Source organism: Catharus ustulatus, chromosome 14 (assembly GCF_009819885.2).
Source record: "Catharus ustulatus isolate bCatUst1 chromosome 14, bCatUst1.pri.v2, whole genome shotgun sequence".
NCBI classification, from domain to species: Eukaryota; Metazoa; Chordata; class Aves; order Passeriformes; family Turdidae; genus Catharus; species Catharus ustulatus.
Genome location: NC_046234.1, coordinates 13,018,386 through 13,029,066, shown reverse-complemented (window position 1 = coordinate 13,029,066; position 10,681 = coordinate 13,018,386).

The following is a 10,681-nucleotide window of genomic DNA, read 5'->3' as shown; positions in this document are numbered from 1 at the left end:
ACTGCAGATATGGGTGTGGAGGAGAGTAAAAACATTCTGGTGCTCCCCAGCTGGAGCCCAAAGGTGCTCTGTGTGTGTGTGTGTGTGTGTATGTCCTGAGGTGCAGCTGCTGCCTTCTGTGCTCTGCCACCCCAGGGGTGTGCAGCCAGCAGAGGGGAATGGGTGTGCTGGCACTGGAGCTCAGGGAACAGGAGGAATTCTTCTCTGTCTAAGCCTTGCTCAGTGTGCTGGAAGGCTGCTCAGAACCTGATGTTGAGTATGCTCTGTGTGTGTGTTGTCTAAATAAATATAAATATTGGGTGGCAAAACATTGCCATTATAGGATACAAAGGCTTAAACATGGTGAAAAGCAGGCTGCTTTCTGTTTCTCTTTATCCCCCTTGGGATCCCTAAAGAGCTATCTTCTCTGTCATGCCCCATGCTCAGTGCTCATCTGTCATCAACTCAAAAACCTCATGTTTCCATATTCTGGCATTAGGCTCTGCAGAATGAAAGAGTAACCACTGAATTCTGGTTTGCCTGCTCTCCTATTTTCATCAATGCTTTACCTATCAGATTGTTTTCTGCTTCTTTCACTGAGATTTGGGTTTTCCCTTCCAAAGGAGACCCAAAGTGCTTTTTTCAAAGATTCAAACAGTGTTATGGTAGGGCCAAAAGAAGCAGAACTTTACTTAAAGTGAAGGTTACAACTACCTTGTAGTGCTGTTGTTCCAAAATTTGCTGAAATCATGAGATTAATGAAAAGTTATGAAGTTTGTAATGCAGTTGGGAACACAGACTTGAGCATCTACATAGGCAGGAGGGGTTGGGTGAAGAGAAACTGATTTCACTTGTAATACAAGTGAATCCTGATAAAGGGGGGAAAAAGTCTGTGTAGAGAATGAACACTTCTGGTGTGCTGAGGAGCATCTCTCTCACTGTGATACTGGTTCCTTAGGAACAAAGCAGCAGAACAAGCTGTCACTTCCTCTCAGGGCTTTGTCACTTTTTCTGGACATGAAGGAGTGTGGATAGTGGCTTTCTTGCCCAAGCTGCATGCCTTGGTGTATGTTTTGTATGGTTTTTTTTTTTTTGTTGTTGTTTGTTTGTTTGTTTGTTTTGTCGGGGGGGATTATGACAAATCAACACTTTATGGCAAACAAAATGTGATTCGATTTTTTTTCTTCTTTTTAATGACTTTGGAACTGGCAAATAAAATGTGATTTTCTGTTTTTAATGGGTTTGGACCTGGAAACTTTTAATTCTGTGTGTGGAGTTGGTGACTACAAATGCTTCTATGATCCTAAGCCTGTGAGAGCTTGAACTGGAAAGATTCAACCTCCAGGAAGTCTTGTCTTACAAAGTGCAATAATCTGGTTTTGGAGTGGGCTCAGAAAGTACAGAAAGTAATTAAATGGGAATTTATAAAAAGGACTGTGGGACTAGAAGCTGGTGAAGGTGACCCTTTTCCTGTGCTCCAGCTGCTCTAGGATCATGGCTTAGCCACAAGAGAGTGCTGGAGAGGCTGGGAGCAGGAGGGTGCTCCCTCCACTGGAGCTGACAGCAATCCTCACCTGGGGAGGGACAGACCTGTGGAAGGAGAGGGCAGTTAGTGAAGTGATGAGTGAGAGCACTGAAATGGTGGGGAAGGAGATTGGACAAACGAGCTTCAGAAGGATTCAGGAAACGTTTTGCCAAGGAGATGCTGAAGGCTCATACCAGCCATCTACTGCCCTGCAAGAAGCCCCTGCTGCTGCACACAGGGCTCACTTGAGGCTGCTCCTGCTCTGGACTTGTCTTACAGGCTTCTAGAAGTTGTTTTCATCATGCTGCCCTACCAAAGCCTCCCAGAATGACAAATGGAGTGGGAAATGGGAGCATCACCTGGACTGACTCTGCTTCTGAAGGTCAGGCTGACTGATAGCAGTCACAGCTACTATCAAAGGTTTTCTTCCTCAGTGAAACAATCTCAAGAAGGCTTGAGATAAACTTCTTGAACTAATTTATCAGTGTGTGACAACTCAGCCTATTATGAAAGAGTAAAACTGCATCTCAGTGAAGCATGGGGTCAGCATGGAGGTGAAGTGTATGTGTGCATCTGAATGTGATGTGCAGCAGAGAAATCACCAAAAGACAACCTGAGGGTTGGAATAGGCTCTGCTCAATAAGCAAATAAAAGGAACTGGAACTTTTCGTGGCAAAAATCAAAGCTGGAGAGAAGAGACGATCCTTGGGAGTTACAAATTATGGTGAAAGGGACTAAGGGGTGGTGTCTCATTTTTGGGGGTGGTTTTATGATGGTCCTTTATTCCCTAATCATCTGCTTTATGCCCAGAAATGTCTGTGGTATCTAAAGATGACCCAGGGGCTGGGAGCCCCAGGCACAGCCTCTGTTCAATCTCTCCCCAGCTCATGGATTGTTACTCATTGCCTTCTGCTGGATTAATTTTTTGTCAGTTTAGGTGAGAATCTTCTGGGGGGAATTTTTGGTGGTTTTTTTTTCCTTCTGATCTGGAGACTTTTCACTGGCTAATTCTTTGGGCAGCTTTTTATTTTTATTTTTTTTTTCCTCCTCTCTGGTCTGGGGAGCCTGCAGGGTGGCCCCATCTGTCTGAACCCTGGGGAAGACCAAGCCAGTGAAAGAAGGGTTCATCAAAATCCACCAGTCTTGTCTGTGAGGAGGAAAAGCAATGCCAGAGGATCATCAGGGCTCCCATCTCTCTGCTCCAGGCTGCTGTGTGAACTCCTCTTCCCCTTCCCTGAGACAAAGGGAGGAGTCACCATTTGGTTTTCCAGATCACATGGTCAGCTTGTGTATTTTTCTTACCTGGTCATTTTTGAGGGTGTTTTGGTTTTGTTTTGGGGTTTTTTTGTTGTTTATTTTTGTTTTGTTTTTTGTTCTGTGGGTATATGTGGGTGGAGGGTAAGTTTCTGGGAGTTCATATCTAGCATTTATTCAATCCTGTTCTGTGCTGCAAACCCTGTCCCCCTTATTTTTAATTAATAAACAGTTCAGTGTTTTTTCATTTTCATCCACTGCTATCAATTTCACTCATTGGCAGAAGAAAAGGGAGTTATTGAAACCTTTTCCCTTTTAAAGGAAAAGCTCATTCCAGGGCATTTTCTCTTAAAATTTGTCTCCAAAACCGAGGCAGATGGCTATTTGGTGTTTTTAGCAATTTTAGAACCAGATAACTGATGGGAACTTAACTAGGTGTCAGCTTTGAAGTCATAGGAAGAATATTTTGCTCAATGCTCAGTCCAGCTTAGGAGCTCCTTCCCAAAATGTGTTGGTACTAAATGGTTGCATGGCTTCAAAATAATTAAGGGGAACTAATGAAAAGAACAGCTCTCAACAAGATGCTACTCCTGGTTCAGGAGACTTCAAGGATCTTATGCAAAGGGTTCTGTAATGCTTCTGTGGGTCTTATGCTCTTCCCTAGTCCAGGTTTGTGTCTGGGACAGGATGCTGGCCTGCTCTGGACCTGTGGTTTAATCTCATACAACTGTCCTGGAGAGTAAACTCCAAGCTATAAGATTCATATTTGCAAACTTTAACTCATTTACAAGAAAATGAAGATTGTTGTCAAGAGAAATGCATTGAATCTTCTCTCTGTGTGTCCTGTGCCGGACACAAACAGATCCACATTCAACAGAGTTTGGATACATCTCCCTGAACTCAATCTCCTGAGTTCCAGACTTTCATTATTTTCCTTCAAGCAATCAGGGAAGCAGAACTTTTTGGCAGAGTTTTTAGCTGTAATTTTAAAAAGTATGGAAACCATGACTGGCTTTGCTATGGGCAGCCTGAGTTCCGCAGAGTGAAACCAGCAGCAAGCACCAACCTTGGCAGATCCACTCCACAGGAGGGATAATTGTTTTCCTCCAGTGTTAATAGAAGCAAGGTAAAGAAAGGTAATTCCCCTTAAAAGATTAATTGAGGTGTTTTCAAGCAAGCAGAGAGCTCATTTTCACCACTACCACCTGAACTGGATGCCTGCAAGGCAGCTTGTAGCCACACATAGATATTAGTAAAATACTAGCAGCATCAAGACAGATAAAATTTCCCCAGGTGTTGTGTGGCCAGAACGATTAAACTCAAGCAAATCACCACCAGGAATTTTGGTTCTTAGCTTTACTTTGCTGAGTATTGTTGAAGTACTTCAAAAGCAGGAGAGGAAACTCCAGGTAAGACCCCAAAGAAGCAAGCATGCATCATGTGTCCAGGACAGGCTGGGAAGGCAAACAGCAACGTGGCAAGGAATAACAGAGTGATGTGAAACACAGCTGTTGATCAGAGAAAGGAGAATGCTTATGGGGAAATCTAGAAATATGTAGATTACTCAATTAATAAAAGTTGTTTGACAAAGACTAAAATAATGAGAGGAATCTGCCCTATTCCACCTGTTCAGATAGAGCTACGGGGCTGTGAAATGACAGATCAAATTAAAGTGTCAGGCAAAAAGGCTGTGGTGAGAGACTGATTGCTGAGACATTCATCAGACTGGAGATGGTGACCTGGGAAAAACTACTGTGAGGGTGAGTCACTGGAGGGACCCTTGGTTCATCTGGAGGGTCTGAGGCTGGGCAGCCCTGATCATTTGGGATTGATGTTTCCATGACAATCAGTTTGGAAGGACTGTTTTGAAAATTATCATCCAAGAAACTAGGTAGCAATTAGAAATAAAATTTATTTCAGGGTTGATTTTTTTCAACAAAACCCTTAAAAATATTCCCATGATCAAAATGATTCTGACAAGCTTTGCCAGCTGTCTCCCTTAGCTGGGGACACAAGAGCCTGGATGTTAGTGTGGAGCTATGGGGCAGGAAGCATCCAGCCTTGTTTCCATCACCTGCCTTCCAGGTTCTGGCTGTGCCATGCCTGTGACCAGCTCCAGGCTTTGTCTGGGTGAGAGCTGACCACGCTGCTGAGGGAACCCTGAAATCCAGGCTCTGTGGTTGATAGCAGACCCCTGCCCTGAGCTGCCAGTCCGTCTGTGATCAAATGAGACCTCTCTGCTTGTGCTGGGATGATTGGGGATGATGCTCCAGCCATTAAGATGTTCTGAAACTCAGCTTTGGGATGGAGACTTTGATTAAATCTGGGATTTGCAAAATAAAAGGAATTGCAGTTAAGGGGGATAAGGTACAAGGAGAAATGCCAGTAAACTGGGAACTAGCAGAGTTGGACTTTCCAGTTCCTATCTTGGAGTTTCAGCAGGCATACCTTCAATGAAAGAACTAAAAGACACAGGAATTGGTGGAGAAGCACCTCCATCTGCTTTAAAATCTGTGCTTCTCTGGAGCTCTGAAATGCTACCAGGTATGTGCTGGGACCTGAACTTTCACCAACCCCAGCACTTTCTGAGGATGTGAGCTGGCCAGTGGCACTGTCTCACTGAGGGATGTTTAATAGAGGCTCCTTCTGCTCCCCAAACCCTTACAGAACTGGCTAGTGCTATACTTTATCTACTAGATGTATTTTTTCAACTTCAAAGCTTATAGTGTTATGAAATATGAATGAATGTATGTTCATTTGCTCCTTCATTTCACCTTCCTGAGGGCCACTGATGGTGCTTAAAACATGCCTTCTCTGTGTGTGTGCATGATGGATTTTTTTGTCAGTGTGGATGAAGGAGGCAAACCCCCAACCTCACTCTCTGTGCTCTCTATAACTGTCTGGACTGCAGACATCCAGAGCCCAAATCCTGCCTGGTGCATGAGTGTGCAAATGGCTTCAGGGGCAGGGGTTGCTCTGCTGCTGCTGAATCCCAGTGCTCCCTCTCAGTATTCCTGTTCTCCTGGCATTAGGATTATCTTTTTTCTTTGTTTCGTTTTAGGTTTGTTAAGAATCTACAAACGATTTTCTTCTTTTGGGCCTAGACACTGTTTTCAGTGTGGAGAATCAAGAGATTTCTACATTTAGACTCTGTTGCACCAACACGGGCACATTGATTCCAGTTACCAACAGCAGCGTTGCTTAATAGCTTGAGTTTGGGCAGGGACTTTGGAGCTGGTTACAACAACAGTCACCTTTTCATCCTGGAAGTGAGGAATGGCTTAGGCATACCAGGCAGGAAAATAAAACCTGTCACTGGAAGACAGATGAGGGCAGTATTTCCCCGTAATGTCAGGATATGCGTGTTCCTCTCTGAACAGGTTTTCATCTTACATGGGCTGTTAGCGTCTAAGCACCTTTCAAAGGAGCCCTGCCAAATGTTCTCCTTCTTCCTATGAAATTTGGGATCCACATTGTTGGTGAGACATGCAGAAAGTATAGGAAAAGCAGAGATTGTCTTCACAACTCTGAGCACTCGTTTATGTTAAGGAGGTTTGCTCCCCTTATCTGGTATTTTCTTTAGGATTGTTTTCTGTTCGTTTGTGTTTCGAGATTTTTTTTTTTTTGGGGGTGGGGTGGTTTTATAAAATAATTATCTAGAGTGAATGGTGTATTTCCTGTTTCTCTGCTTTTTAGAAGGAGGAATAGCTACAGTAGGCAACAGAGAACTGTGTTAAAGAAATGACAGTGCCACAGAAGTGGACAAAGGTCCTGCTGTCCTGCTTTTTGTGTGTCGATGCTGTTGTCTCTGTAGTTATCTTGTACCAAGATCAGGCTGAGGATGATATTTAACAGCTGGGATGGGGAAGGAACTGCCAGGACTGATACTATTGGTCCTGAAAGGTTTTTTCCCAGAGATCTGGCTCTGGTCTTTGCACGTATCACCAGTGCACACAGTGTCCTCTATTGTTCTTGGGATGCTTAGTTTGTCCCTCTGAGCCAGGCAGTAGCCACAACATTCCCACACCCAAGGTGGCTCTGTAAGACCAAGGCAGGCACAGTTAAAACCTCTCCCTCCTCTCACTGCAGTGCTGCAATGGATGAGTTCATATTTTCCCTCTTGAGCTTCCAGCTGACAGTTGGACCCCTGGTCCTGTTCTGCATGTGGCAGCACTGAGCCAGCAGCTCCGACCGCTCCTCCCAGTGCAAAGATTCATTAGCTTGTGTTTATCAGCTCTTGCCAGGGAAATGGTGAATAATGAAGCCTGGTTCAGGTAATGAAATGATCTCTTTCTCACATCTGATTACATTGCTGCTTATTATTTCCTCAGTGTGTAATTTTGCTTCTCTGGAAACTTGTTTTATAAACACTAATGACTGTGCAGTTGTGGCCTGAAGTTAAACCAGCGCTGTAGGAGCTGGAGAGCTTTGTGGCCTGGCTGTTGGCTCTACTGCCTGTACTTCATCAGCTAATGGCAGGGTGGGGACAGCTCTTGCCCCAGTGCTGGAAGGTACAAGAGCCCTACCAGAAAAGGTGCAGCCCTTGGCATCCACAAGGAACAGCTTATTCCCTTTGTGCAGGTATCGGTGCTGTAATTCAGCCTGACTGCCCTTCCTCTCTGGCACTGAGTTTCTCAGAGAGACACCTGCCATGATGCCTCTCCATTTATAATCTGAAAGCCAAGAATAAGACATGTTCCTCTCATTTCTTCCTTTACTCCTTTTCTTCTCGAGTAACTCTCTTAAACAAGCAGAGTACTGCAGGCTATTCTAGATGTTTTATATGAGAATGCTAAAGCTGTTTTCTCTCTACGGGAATAACTTGTCTTGTATATCTTAGAGTTGCATCTGCTTTTTCCATGGCAGCATCAATTCGGCAGTTTGGTGTCACCCCAAGTTCACCAAATGCAGTCAGAAATCCTCAGACCTGAAGACTTTGCACCATGTGCTCTTTGTCCCATTTATACAACATAGGGGGTCTTCCAGTTTTCTTAGGCAGCCTTCTCTCTGACCTCTGTGTGAGCCTGGTGATACCACCCCCACTTTAGCTGCTTCCTTCTCCAAACTGTCTTTGTGGAACCTCCAGGTTTCCAAGGATGGCATTTGTACCTGTGAGAGACATTTCTTGAAGGTTAAGCAAATGAGAGATGCCCATCTCATGTGGTTAGCACACTGAAAACATCTAATATATCTATGAAAAACTCTATTCTTAAGTAAATCCCTCCTTTAGTAACACAGCTCTTTGCCATGGGCTGTGTGTGTGTTTCCATGATGTGCATAGTCCAAGAAATGCAGGACAGTTTTGAGTTACTGCTAAGTCCTGTTTACCTAGGATGTAATTTATTTTTAAGCAGCTCCTGACCACCCTGCAGTCCTCATCAATCTCCTCAAGATGAGTGTCTCATTTCCCTCCTCATTATTGCTTTTCCAGACTACATGGGAGCAGCAGGAGCTGCCTGGGACTCCCTCATGCACAAGAAAGGAGCAGAGGAGTCCCCAGCACAAGTGCAGGCAGACACAGCCAGTGGTTTAACAAGGCAACAACACTCTTCATCAAAGCCCCCAGGCTGCTATGCAGAGGTTCATGTGACAGATTTTCACTGTCCTGCCCTCTCCATGCTCACTTGGGTGGCCATGCATCTCTTAGGAGATGTTTCTCTGTGGTCCCTTTGGACACCAAATCTCATCCTATGTGTAGGCTGTATTTCACCCAGGAGCATTTTATGGTCTTTTTAGGAGGATTGTCAAGAAACAATTCATATATTTGAGGAGGCACTTGGCTCTGTTATGGTTGCTGTGTTGTTCATTACTGGTGCAAATTATGCCCAGGGCAGTGCCTCCCACTGTGTTACCTAAGATACATGTGCTCCTGTATTGATTGCAAACCTTTCAGCCAGTCACTGAAAGGGAAATTTAACCCCACAGTGGAGGGGGTCCTGGTGATATCAGCCAGTTTATTGGCCTGACTGATGGATATGACTTCTCTGCAGGAGCTGAAAAAAATTTAAGCCATCATTGTAATAAAATAAATGCAGGGGAAAGAAATTTCCACGCAGAATGGTTCAGTCCTTTTAAATTAGACCTTTTTTTTCCCCCCTAAACTATTGACTAATGGACTGAAATTTTTGTAAATGCATCTGTTTTTGAAGACAATGCCATTTTTCTTAGGAAAGAAAATCATTAAGTGACAAGGGAATAGCGAGTCTGTCCTTGTCAATGTGTTTCTCTGGCTCAGCTGGGGAAACAGGTGTGGAAAACATTTAAATGAAATGGTTTTCCAAACTCTGACTCAAAATCTAAACTGTTAAGATTCTGATGGTTTTGTTTGCTTTGGAGTTTCACACATTTTTGCTCTACAGTCCAATTGTGCACCATTCCAGAAATCAGTGACCTGGTGCAGAGCTCATTAGTGCATTATTTTCCCTAGTAATAAAAGCTGCGATTGCATCACAACACCCCAAATATTTTGGATGATTTTCCATGGGTCCTGTGATCTTTGCTGCTCACATTTGGCTGCTCCCCCATGATGAAGCTGCACTTGGGGCTACCCCACCTTTCAGCCCATGCATAGGCAGATGATGCGCGTGCCAAGTTGCCCTGTGCTGGACCAGCACCTTTGTATAATCAACCCAGAGCCTGGGAGAAGTCAAACTCGGGCTTGGCCAGAGCAATGACTAACTTATTTTCCTACCATGAGCTTTGTCCTTCTGACATGAGCTGTTATAAACCCAGCACTTTGTACCCAAGACACTTCAGACCCATTCCAGGTTCCTTTACAGTATTTGCTTGCAGAGATTAGTGACTCCAGCAGCAACTAACAAGCTCCACTGAATTTGGCTCCTGTAAGACAATTCTTAACTGCATTCCTGTGTTCAACAAATATCCTATTGCATCTTCTCTAAAAACACAGAACTGATGGAAGGAAATACAGCAAGTGTGGCTTATGGTCCTACCTTTCCCTCTTAAGAGACTGCTTTGTTTCATTGACAACACTCAAGATTATAAAAGATATGAATCCAAGTATCTGGGTTGATTGAAGCATCATGCTGGTGCTTGCCTAAAGAACTCTTTACAAATCCTCAAATTTTGGTTTTGTTGTAAGATGCTGTAACTATTCATTTGATTCGACCTGGTCATGGTGAGGAACATTTATGGAGCTTTTAGCTCTTGGCATTTGCATGTGAGTTTCCTTAGGGTAGACTAATCCCTGATATGGGAGGAGGTGACTCATCTGGAGAGAACTGAAGTCCTGAGAGTGCTGCTCCTTTGGGACCCTGAGGAGGAGGGACAGTTCCTGGGCTGGGAGTCTGCAGGTGAATGAGACATTTCAAAGCAATTCATTGCTCTTGCTCTGTTAAATTGTGCTGCTGGAGAACATCCAGTTGCGTGGAAAAATATTTCCTGACTCACTTAGAATTTCATAAGCCACAAGCCTATCCAGGATTGCTTTTTATCTTGTCTAGGAACCAAGACAGAGCTCTGCTGCATATTTAATTAGATGGGGGAAGGCAAAGAATTTTAAGATAAGATTATCTTCTGTTCCCCATCACAGCTCTCATGCAAGAAGTTTTCATGGCATGCACTGGTGGTAAACCACTTGTTTTTGAGGACACTGAAAAGAGCTTTGCAGAGCTATACTTTTTTTTTTTTTTTTAATACTCATATGAATTCTTTTCTGTGTATGAGTAAAAAGATTAGTTATGCACTATTATGAAAATTACCAAGGAGGTGTAAAGAGATGTGTGGGAACCTGGTGCTCTTGGAGGAATAAACACTTTCATTCTTATGGCTGTTGAAAGCAACAGAAGAAGGACAAGTGAAGACAACCTGAATCCAAGTTTCTCATTGCTGCAATAATTCTAACAATAATCAGAATTAAGGCATTGGCAATAACAGTATGAAGTCAGCCAGAGCAATGGAATT